The sequence below is a fragment of the Bubalus kerabau genome, chromosome X (assembly GCF_029407905.1).
Source record: "Bubalus kerabau isolate K-KA32 ecotype Philippines breed swamp buffalo chromosome X, PCC_UOA_SB_1v2, whole genome shotgun sequence".
NCBI lineage: Eukaryota > Metazoa > Chordata > Mammalia > Artiodactyla > Bovidae > Bubalus > Bubalus kerabau.
In genome coordinates, this window is record NC_073647.1 from 59,760,596 (window position 1) to 59,773,806 (window position 13,211).

Sequence of the window (13,211 nt, forward strand, 5' to 3'; positions counted from 1 at the left end):
TCCCCTTTTGATTCCCCCTTTTCTCCTCCTGGTCACGTCAGTCTCCCTCTTCCCTCTTCTCTTCACCATGTAACTCAGCAAACCTTTCTGGGTGTCCCTCTTGTGGAGAATCTTTTCTCCATTAAACTAGATGTTTTATCATCTGTGCTGTATGGATGTAGAAGTCTTGAGACTACTGTAAGAATATGACTGAAAACCAGAGGCAGGAGTCTTAAGTAAAAAACCTGAGAACACCAGAGAACTCCTGACTCCAGGGAACATTAATTGATAAGAGCTCATCCAAAAGCCTCCAAGCATACACTGAAATCAAGCTCCAACCAAGATACAACAAGTTCCAGAGTAAGACATACCACACAAATTCTCCAGCAATGCAGGAACATAGCCCTGAGCTTTGATATACAGGCTGCCCAATATCACGCCAAACCCATAAACATCTCAAAACTCACTACTGGACATTTCATTGCACTACAGAGAGAAGAAATTCAGTTCCACCCACCAGAACACTGACACAAGCTTTCCTAAACAGGAAACCTTGAGAAGCTACTCACCCAACCCCACTCACAGGGGGGAACCTCCACAATAAAGAGGAACCACAAACTGCCAGAATACAGAAAGCCCACCCCAAACACAGCAATCCAAACAAGATGAAAAGGCAGAGAGATAGAAGGAGGAGCCAAGATGGCGGAGGAGTAGGAGGGGGAGAACACTTTCTCCCCCACAAATTCATCAAAAGAGCATTTAAACGTCGAGTAAATTCCACAAAACAACTTCTGAATGCCGGCAGAGGACATCAGGCACCCAGAAAAGCAGCCCAACTCTTCGAAAGGAGGTAGGAAAAAATATAAAAGGCAAAAAAAGAGACAAAAGAGGGAGGGACGGAGTTCTGTCCCGGGAAGGGAGTCTTAAAAAGAGAGAAGTTTCCAAACACCAGGAAACCCTCTCACTGCCGAATCTGTGCCGAGCTTTGGAAGCACAGAGGGCAACATAAAAGGGAGGGGAAAGAAAATAAACAATTAAAAATCGCGGATTGTGAGCCCTACGGTAACTCCCCCAGCGGAGAAGCAGCGCAGACGCCTGCACACGGCATTAGCAAGCGGGGGCTGGGCAGGGAAGTGCGGCGCGGGCTGTGTCCCTTAGAGTAAGAATCGGGCCGAATGTCCTGAGCGCTATCTGAGCGAAATAATTTGGGCTAGCAAACCAGACTGTGGGATATATACCACGCGAAAAGCCAGCCCTAACCTAAGACACCGCCAGGCCCACGCACAGAACAAAGGACTGAACAGAGATAGCCGGTTGCAGACCTTCCCCCTCCAGTGACAGGCAGCCAGAGCCGGAAGGGGGACATCACAGCCCCAGAGAGACACTATCTATAAAACTGTAAGCAGGCTTCTTTGCTAACTAAAACTTCTTGGGGGTCTGGACGGTCAACATCTGCCTGAGAAGGTGCACTGGTTTTACACCCAGATAACCTAGTGGCGGGGAGGCGATAAGTCGCAGCATTGGCGCCCGCCAAACACATCACCTGAGCTGCTCGGATCTGGGAAGAACACAAAACGCAGGCCCAACCGAGTCTGCACCTCTGAGGACTACCCGAGTGCCTGAACCTGAGCGGCTTGGACCTGGGAGCTCAGCCCAGGGCCGGCCTCTGATTGTTCCCGGCGGAACAACCTAGAGCCCAAGCAGTGTGGGCAGGGAGGCTACACGCGCCGTGAGCGGGGGCAGACCCAGTGTGGCTGAGGCACTGCGAGCGCACGCCAGTGTTATCTGTTTGCAGCATCCCTCCCTCCCTCCCTACAGCACGGCTGAACAAGTGAGCCTAAATAAAAAAAAAAAAAAAAAAATAGTGTCCTCAACCATCCCCTTTGTGTCAGGGCGGGAACCAGACACTGAAGAGACCAGCAAACAGAAGAAGCTATAACAGAGGGAAACGCCTTGGAAGCTACAGGCCATAGATTAAAACCCTGTGGTTACTACGGATTACATAGGAAGGGGCCTATAGATCTTGAGAAATATAAGTCGGACTAAGGAACTGCCAAAAATGAACTGAACCCACAATACTCACAACAAAACCAGAGAAAGACCTAGATATATTTTTACTATTTTTACGATCACTCTTTCTTTCTTTTTTTTTTAATTAAAAAAAAAAATTTTTTTAAGTCCTCTATTGTCCTTAAATTTTCACTTTTATAACTATTACTTTGCAAAAAAAAAAAAAAAAGACCCTATTTTTTTTTTTTCTTTCTTCTTCAGCAAACTTCATATATATATTTTATAATTTTTTGACCGTGGTTTTTTTTTTCTTTTTTTCTTTTTTCTTTTTCTTCTTTTCTTTAACATTGTATTTTTGAAATTCCAAACTCTACTCTAGATTTTTAATTTTAGCCTTCTGATATATGTTATCAATTTTGTACCTATAGTTTTTTTCATAATTTCTGTGACTTTTTTTTTCCCTCTGTTTCTTTCTCTTCTTCTTTTATATAACATCGTATATCTGCAATTCCAAACTCTACTCAAGATTTGTAATTTATGCTTTTTGGTATTTGATATCAATTTTGTACCTGTATTTTCTTTATAATTTTTGCGACATTGTTTTTGTTGGTTTGTTTGTTTTCTCTCTTTATTTTTCTTCTTCTTCTTTTTTTTTTTTAACGTTGTATTTTTGAAATTCCAAACTCTACTCTAGATTTTTAATTTTTGCTTTTTGGTATTAGTTATCAATTTTGTACCTGTAGTTTCTTTATTACTTTCACGACCTTGTTTGTTTTTCTTTGTTCGTTTTTTCTCTCTTTCTTTTCCTTCTCCTTTTCATTAACATCGCATTTTTGAAATTCCAAACTCTACACTAGATTTCTAATTTTTGTTTTTATGTATTTGTTACCAATTTTATACCTTTAAGAACCCAATCTTCAGGACCCATTTTTCACTAGGGTACGAGATTACTGGCTTGACTGCTCTCTCTCCCTTTGGACTCTCCATTTTCTCCACCAGGTCACCTGTATCTCCTCCCTAACCCCTCTCTACTCTACCCAACTCTGTGAATTTCTGTGTGTTCCAGACGGTGGAGAACACTTAAGGAACTGATTACTGGCTGGATCTGTCTCCCTCCTTTTCATTTCCCCCTTTTATCCTTCTGGCCACCTCTGTCTCCTGCCTCCTTCTTCTCTTCCCTGTATAACTCCGTGAACATCTCTGAGCGGTCCAGTTGTGGAGTGCACATAAGGAAGTGACTACTGGCTAGCCCACTCTCTCCACTGCTGATTCCACCTCATCTCATTTGGGTCACCTCTAACTCCCTCCTCCCTCTTCTCTTCTCCATGTAACGCTGTGAACCTCTCTGAGTGACCCTCACAGTAGAGAAACTTTTCATCTTTAACGTAGATGTTTTATCAATGGTGCTGTATAGAAGGAGAAGTTTTGAAACTACTGTAAAATTAAGACTGATAACTGGAAGTAGGAGGCTTAAGTCCAAACCCTGACTCCAGGGAACTCCTGACTCCAAGGAACATTAATTGACAGGAGCTCATCAAACGCCTCCATACCGACACTGAAACCAAGCACCACACAAGGGCCAACAAGTTCCAGGGAAAGACATAACAAACAAATTCTCCAGCAACAAAGGAACACAGCCCTGAGCTTCAAGATACAGGCTGCCCAAAGTCACCCCAAAACCATAGACATCTCATAACTCATTACTGGACATTTCATTACACTCCAGAGAGAAGAAATACAGCTCCATTCACCAGAACATCGACACAAGCTTCCCTAACCAGGAAACCTTGACAAGCCACCTGTACAAACCCACACACAGCGAGGAAATGCCACAATAAAGAGAACTCCACAAACTGCCAGAATACAGAAAGGACACCCCAAACTCAGCAATTTAAACAAGATGAAGAGACAGAGGAATAGCCAGCAGATAAAGGAACAGGATAAATGCCCACCAAACCAAACAAAAGAGGAAGAGATAGGGAATCTACCTGATAAAGAATTCCGAATAATGATAGTGACATTGATCCAAAATCTTGAAATTAAAATGGAATCACAGATAAATAGCCTGGAGGCAAGGATTGAGAAGATGCAAGAAAGGTTTAACAAGGACTTAGAAGAAATAAAAAAGAGTCAATATATAATGAATAATGCAATAAGTGAAATTAAAAACACTCTGGAGGCAACAAATAGTAGAATAACAGAGGCAGAAGATAGGATTAGTGAATTAGAAGATAGAATGGTAGAAATAAATGAATCAGAGAGGATAAAAGAAAAACGAATTAAAAGAAATGAGGACAATCTCAGAGACCTCCAGGACAATATTAAAGGCTACAACATTCGAATCATAGGGATCCCAGAAGAAGAAGACAAAAAGAAAGACCATGAGAAAATACTTGAGGAGATAATAGTTGAAAACTTCCCTAAAATGGGGAAGGAAATAATCACCCAAGTCCAAGAAACCCAGAGAGTCCCAAACAGGATAAACCCAAGGCAAAACACCCCAAGACACATATTAATCAAATTAACAAAGATCAAACACAAAGAACAAATATTAAAAGCAGCAAGGGAAAAACAACAAATAACACACAAGGGAATTCCCATAAGGATAACAGCTGATCTTTCAATAGAAACTCTTCAAGCCAGGAGGGAATGGCAAGACATACTTAAAATGATGAAAGAAAATAACCTACAGCCCAGATTATTGTACCCAGCAAGGATCTCATTCAAGTATGAAGGAGAAATCAAAAGCTTTTCAGACAAGCAAAAGCTGAGAGAATTTTGCACCACCAAACCAGCTCTCCAACAAATACTAAAGGATATTCTCTAGACAGGAAACACAAAAATTGTGTATAAATTCGAACCCAAAACAATAAAGTAAATGGCAACGGGGTCATACTTATCAGTAATTACCTTAAACGTAAATGGGTTGAATGCCCCAACCAAAAGACAAAGACTGGCTGAATGGATACAAAAACAAGACCCCTGCATATGTTGTCTACAAGAGACCCACCTCAAAACAGGGGACACATACAGACTGAAAGTGAAGGGCTGGAAAAAGATTTTCCATGCGAATAGGGACCAAAAGAAAGCAGGAGTAGCAATACTCATATCAGATAAAATAGACTTTAAAACAAAGGCTGTGAAAAGAGACAAAGATGGTCACTACATAATGATCAAAGGATCAATCCAAGAAGAAGATATAACAATTATAAATATATATGCACCCAAAACGGGAGCACCGCAGTATGTAAGACAAATGCTAACAAGTATGAAAGAAGAAATTAACAATAACACAATAATAGTGGGAGACTTTAATACCCCACTCACACCTATGGATAGATCAACTAAACAGAAAATTAACAAGGAAACACAAACTTTAAACGATACAATAGACCAGTTAGACCTAATTGATATCTATAGGACATTTCATCCCAAAACAATGAATTTCACCTTCTTCTCAAGCGCACATGGAACCTTCTCCAGGATAGATCACATCCTGGGCCATAAAGCTAGCCTTGGTAAATTCAAAAAAATAGAAATCATTCCAAGCATCTTTTCTGACCACAATGCAGTAAGATTAGATCTCAATTACAGGAGAAAAACTATTAAAAAATCCAACATATGGAGGCTGAACAACACACTGCTGAATAACCAACAAATCACAGAAGAAATCAAAAAAGAAATCAAAATTTGCATAGAAACGAATGAAAATGAAAACACAACAACCCAAAACCTGTGGGACACGGTAAAAGCAGTCCTAAGGGGAAAGTTCATAGCAATACAGGCACACCTCAAGAAACAAGAAAAAAGTCAAATAAATAACCTAACTCTACACCTAAAGCAACTAGAAAAGGAAGAAATGAAGAACCCCAGGGTTAGTAGAAGGAAAGAAATCTTAAAAATTAGGGCAGAAATAAATGCAAAAGAAACAAAAGAGACCATAGCAAAAATCAACAAAACCAAAAGCTGGTTCTTTGAAAGGATAAATAAAATTGACAAACCATTAGCCAGACTCATCAAGAAACAAAGGGAGAAAAATCAAATCAATAAAATTAGAAATGAAAATGGAGAGATCACAACAGACAACACAGAAATACAAAGGATCATAAGAGACTACTATCGACAATTATATGCCAATAAAATGGACAACGAGGAAGAAATGGACAAATTCTTAGAAAAGTACAACTTTCCAAAACTTGATCAGGAAGAAATAGAAAATCTTAACAGACCCATCACAAGCACGGAAATTGAAACTGTAATCAAAAATCTTCCAGCAAACAAAAGCCCAGGTCCAGACGGCTTCACAGCTGAATTCTACCAAAAATTTAGAGAAGAGCTAACACCTATCCTGCTCAAACTCTTCCAGAAAATTGCAGAGGATGGTAAACTTCCAAACTCATTCTATGAGGCCACCATCACCCTAATACTGAAACCTGACAAAGATCCCACAAAAAAAGAAAACTACAGGCCAATATCACTGATGAACATAGATGCAAAAATCCTTAACAAAATTCTAGCAATCAGAATCCAACAACACATTAAAAAGATCATACACCATGACCAAGTGGGCTTTATCCCAGGGATGCAAGGATTCTTCAATATCCACAAATCAATCAATGTAATACACCACATTAACAAATTGAAAAATAAAAGCCATATGATTATCTCAATAGATGCAGAGAAAGCCTTTGACAAAATTCAACATCCATTTATGATAAAAACTCTCCAGAAAGCAGGAATAGAAGGAACATACCTCAACATAATAAAAGCTATATATGACAAATCCACAGCAAACATTATCCTCAATGGTGAAAAAGTGAAAGCATTTCCTCTAAAGTCAGGAACAAGACAAGGGTGCCCACTTTCACCATTACTATTCAACATAGTTTTGTAAGCTTTGGCCACAGCAATCAGAGTAGAAAAAGAAATAAAAGGAATCCAAATTGGAAAAGAAGAAGTAAAACTCTCACTATTTGCAGATGACATGATCCTCTACATAGAAAACCCTAAAGACTCCACCAGAAAATTACTAGAACTAATCAATGATTATAGTAAAGTTGCAGGATATAAAATCAACACCCAGAAATCCCTTGCATTCCTATACACTAATAATGAGAAAACAGAAAGAGAAATTAAGGAAACAATTCCATTCACCATTGCAACGGAAAGAATAAAATACTTAGGAATATATCTACCTAAAGAAACTAAAGACCTATATATAGAAAACTATAAAACACTGGTGAAAGAAATCAAAGAGGACACTAATAGATGGAGAAATATACCATGTTCATGGATTGGAAGAATCAATATAGTGAAAATGAGTATACTACCCAAAGCAATCTATAGATTCAATGCAATCCCTATCAAGCTACCAGCGGTATTCTTCACAGAGCTAGAACAAATAATTTCACAATTTGTATGGAAATACAAAAAACCTCGAATAGCCAAAGCAATCTTGAGAAAGAAGAATGGAACTGGAGGAATCAACCTACCTGACTTCAGGCTCTACTACAAAGCCACAGTTATCAAAACAGTATGGTACTGGCATAAAGACAGAAATATTGATCAATGGAACAAAATAGAAAGCCCAGAGATAAATCCAAGCACATATGAACACCTTATCTTTGACAAAGGAAGCAAGAATATACAATGGATTAAAGACAATCTCTTTAACAAGTGGTGCTGGGAAAACTGGTCAACCACTTGTAAAAGCATGAAACTAGAACACTTTCTAACACCATACCCAAAAACAAACTCAAAATGGATTAAAGATCTCAATGTAAGACCAGAAACTATAAAACTCTTAGAAGAGAACATAGGCAAAACACTCTCTGACATACATCACAGCAGGATCCTCTATGACCCACTTCCCAGAATACTGGAAATAAAAGCAAAAATAGACAAATGGGACCTAATTAAACTTAAAAGCTTCTGCACAACAAAGGAAACTATTACCAAGGTGAAAAAGCAGCCTTCAGAATGGGAGAAAATAATAGCAAATGAAGCAACTGACAAACAACTAATCTCAAAAATATACAAGCAACTCCTACAGCTCAACTCCAGAAAAATAAATGACCCAATCAAAAAATGGGCCAAAGAACTAAATAGGCATTTCTCCAAAGAAGACATACAGATGGCTAACACACACATGAAAAGATGCTCAACATCACTCATTATCAGAGAAATGCAAATCAAAACCACTATGAGGTACTATTTCACACCAGTCAGAATGGCTGCAATCCAAAAGTCTACAAGCAATAAATGCTGGAGAGGGTGTGGAGAAAAGGGAACCCTCTTACACTGTTGGTGGGAATGCAAACTAGTACAGCCACTATGGAGAACAGTGTGGAGATTCCTTAAAAAACTGGAAATAGACCTGCCTTTTGATCCAGCAATCCCACTGCTGGGCATACACACTGAGGAAACCAGAAGGGAAAGAGACACGTGTACCCCAATGTTCATCGCAGCACTGTTGATAATAGCCAGGACATGGAAGCAACCTAGATGTCCATCAGCAGATGAATGGATAAGAAAGCAGTGGTACATATACACAATGGAGTATTACTCAGCCATTAAAAAGAATACATTTGAATCAGTTCTAATGAGGTGGATGAAACTGGAGCCTATTATCCAGAGTGAAGTAAGCCAGAAAGAAAAACACCAATACAGTATACTAATGCATATATATGGAATTTAGAAAGATGGTAGCAATAACCTTGTGTACGAGACAGCAAAAGAGGCACTGATGTATAGAACAGTCTTATGGACTCTGTGGGAGAGGGAGAGGGTGGGGAGATTTGGGAGAATGGCATTGAAACATGTATAATATCATGTATGAAACGAGTTGCCAGTCCAGGTTTGATGGACGATACTGGATGCTTGGGGCTGGTGCACTGGGACGACCCAGAGGGAGGGTATGGGGAGGGAGGAGGGTTCAGGATGGAGAACACAGGTATACCTGTGGCGGATTCATTTTGATATTTGGCAAAACTAATACAATATTGTAAAGTTTAAAAATAAAATAAAATTAAATAAATAAACCCTCCTTAGGCATTAATTGGATAATTTTTTTTAAAAAAATATTGACTTGATAGTTGAAATATGAGCATAGTAGGGAAGATGTTGACATTCAGTTGATCTGGCATATGGGCTATCCTGGTAGAATACTTTCAGCATATTTAGTGTGGCTTCCAGTTGGCTGTCAAAAATTGTTTGATAAGCCTATGATTTGAATTGGATTGATTTGGAGAGAATGCTTGTTTGGAGCATGTCTCCCTGTGGACATATCTCAAGAATCTCCCTTCCATAGATCTATCTGGCTGCATTAAAGAAGTCCTTGAAGAATGATATACTTCTCAGTACTGACATATAGGCAAGAAAGAAGAGATAGAGTCAGACATAGAATGACACCGTGAGAAATAAGAACAGTGAAACAGGCTGAGACTCGACAAAATATGATTTTGTAGAATTGTTACCCTAATTCATTCATTCATTCAGTAAAATTTCACTGTACACATAATATACACAGGGACTAAGGAAAACAGAGATAAATGACGAATAAATGAAAGTTTCCATCGTAGATTCAGTGTTGTTAGAGTTGTTAAGCACACTACCTTGAGAATCAAGTCACTTAATTTCGTATCTACTACATCTTCTATATATATGTATATATATACATATATATGTGTATATATGTGCGTGTGTGTATATACATATATATATAAGCATTAGAAACTTTATTAAGCCCTCTGTGCTTTAGTTTTCTTGACTATAAACTACCTAAATAACATAAATGTAATTTCCTTACAAAGTTATTGTGAAGGTCATATGATGTAATCCATGTTTAGCACTAATCTCAATGCCTAGTGCATAGCTTTCAACAAGCACAGCTACTCTGGTCGCTCAAATGGTAAAGAATTCACCTGCAATGCACGAAACCTGGGTTTGATCCCTGGGTTGGGAAGATCCCCTGCAGGAGGGCACTGGCAACCCACTCCAGTATTCTTGCCTGGAGAATTCCCTTGGACAGAGGAGCCTGGTGGCTACAGTCCATGGGGTAGCAAAGAGTTGGACATGACTGAGCGACTAAGCACAGCACACACATTTCTTACTCCTGTTAGCATTGCACTAACAATAATTCAGTTCAGTTCAGTCGCTCAGTCGTGTCCGACTCTTTGCAACCCCATGAATCGCAGCAGCCAGGCCTCCCTGTCCATCACCAACTCCTGGAGTTCACTCAGACTCACGTCCATCGAGTCAGTGATGCCATACAGCCATCTCATCCTCTCTCGTCCCCTTCTCCTCCTGACCCCAATCCCTCCCAGCATCAGAGTCTTTTCCAATGAGTCAACTCTTCGCATGAGGTGGCCAAAGCACTGGAGTTTCAGCTTTAGCATCATTCCTTAGGAAGCAGCATAGTTGAATAATTAAGGGCATGAGTTCTAGAGTCGGAATGGCTTTGAAACCTAACTCCACTGCTTACTTACCACTATGTGATACTGAAGAAGTAAAATGCTTCTCTGTGCTTCAATTTACATCTTCTCTGGTCATCATGAGAATTAAATGAGTTGATACAGTTGAAAGTGTTTTAAAGACTGCCTTGTCCTTAGTATGCACTTACTAAATGTTAACTATTATCTTTAGAAGTTATATGAATATATCTTCCTATGATGGGTTGAAAAGTGAAAGTGAAGTCGCTCAGTCGTGTCCGACTCTTTATGACCCCATGGACTGTAGCCTATCAGGCTCCTCCGTCCATGGGATTTTCCAGGCAAGAGTGCTGGAGTGGAATGCCATTTCCTTCTCCAGAGGATCTTCCCGACCCAGGAATTGAACCTGGGTCTCCCGCATTGCAGGCAGACGCTTTACCATCTGAGCCACCAGGGAAGCCCTGGTGATGGGTTGAATTTCCCCCTAAAAGATATATCCAAGTTCTTACCCCCATACCCACACCCAGCCTGTACCTGTGCATGTGACCTTATTTGGAAATAGAGTCCTTGAAGATATAATTAAGTTAAGGATCTCAAAATGAGATAATCATCTTGAATTTATGGTTGGGCCCCAAATCTAATAATTATAGTCTTTATAAGAGAAAGGAGAGGAATATTTGAAACTAAGAGACACAGGGGAGAATCCCACATGAAGACAGAGGTAGAGATTGGAGTCATACCACTACAAACCAAGGAACTCCAGGAGCCAGCCAAAGTTGAAAGAGGCAGGGAAAGGTTATCCCCCACCCAGCACTTTCGTAGGAAGTCAAGCTCTACTGCCACCCTGATTTCTGATTTCTGGTCTCCAGAAGTGTGAGAGACTAAATTTCAGTTATTTAAAGCCACCAAATTTGTAGCAAATTTGTTGTGGCAGCCCTAGAAAACTAAGAACACTTCCATTACATTCATTTCCTACTTACAAAAAAATAAGTAACATTGCCTTTTATTTTGAGAGTTCTACCTTTAAATAGTGGAAAATCATAAGCTTTTAAGCACCATATTGAACTTTTAAAGTGTAAGTTTTCATATGTGTTTAATTTGCTTCCTATTAAGGACACTTGGAAGGTTTATTTGCTCTATATAAAGGTAGCTAAGAATTTTGATCCATCTATTCACAAATATTTAATATATTTAAGATTTACTAAGTACATACTATGTGTTACATCACACAGGAAGCAATGATGCAATGTTTATCATAAAGCTCACAATCCAGTAGTGTGATTGAGATTTGAAATCTAGCAGAGAAAGAAGCTGAGGACTGAGAACTGTGTAACTTAGAATCTTCAAAAAGTTTCATGATATCCTATGGAAAATATATATTACTGTTTCCCCCTTGACAGATATACTAGGTGTTTCCCAGGAATCTGTGTATTTTACAGCCTAGCACTAGTTTTTAAGGTTTGGGAATCACTAGTTTAATCCAACTTAACTCCCTATGCAGAAACATATCTACAGTATTCCTTCATAGGATTTAGTTGCTTTTATTTCAAAATTTCTAGTGACAGAATGTCATCCTTTTGTGGATCAACTGGGTCCTTTGTTAACACAAAATATTAGAAAGTCATTCTTAACATTGATCTGAAATATAGCTCCACTTAATTTTTATTCATTGTACAAAGCTCTTGGTTATGGAAAAGTAATGAATAATCCCCTTCTAAATGGTGGTCCCTTAAAATTTATAACCTATTCCTTCTCTGGTCTAGGCTATGTATACACAGTTCCTCCCAATGTTAACATTTTTTTCTTTGATTCTAGATTTTTTTATTTTTAATATAAATTTATTTATTTTAATTGGAGGCTAATTACTTTACAATATTGTAATGGTTTTGCTATACATTGACATGGATCTGCCATGGGTGTACATGTGTTCCCCATCCTGAACCCCCCTCCCACCTCCCTCCCCATCCCATCCTTCTGGGTCATCCCAGTGCACCAGCCCCAAGCACCCTGTCTCATGCATCGAACCTGGATTGGTGATCTGTTTCACATATAAAAACATACATGTTTCCATGCTATTCTCCCAAATCATCCCACCCTTGCCCTCTCCCACAGAGTCCAAAAAACTGTTCTATACATCTGTCTCTTTTGCTATCTCATATGTGGGGTTACCATTACGACTTTTCTAAATTCCATATATATGTGTTAGAATACTGGTATTGGTATTTTTCTTTCTGGCTTACTTCACTCTGTACAATAGGCTCCAGTTTCATCCACCTCATTAGCACTGATTGAAATGTATTCTTTTTAATGGCTGAGTAATATTCCATTGTGTATATATACCGCAGCTTTCTTACCCATTCATCTGCTGATGGACATCTAGGTTGCTTCTATGCCCTGGCTATTATAAACAGTGCTGCGATGACCATTGGGGTACACGTGTCTCTTTCCCTTCTGATTTCCTCAGTGTGTATGCCCAGCAGTGGGATTGCTGGGTCATATGAAAGTTTTATTTCCATTTTTTAAAGGAATCTCCACACTGTTCTCCATAGTGGCTGTACCAGTTTGCATTCCCACCAAGAGTGTAAGAGGGTTCCCTTTTCTCCACACCCTCTCCAGCATTTATTGCTTGTAGACTTTTGGATCGCAGCCATTCTGACTGGCGTGAAAAGGTACCTCATAATGGTTTTGATTTGCATTTCTCTGATAATGAGTGATGTTGAGCATCTTTTCATGTGTTTATTAGCCATCTGTATATCTTCTTTGGATAAATGTCTATTTAGTTCTTTAGCCCAT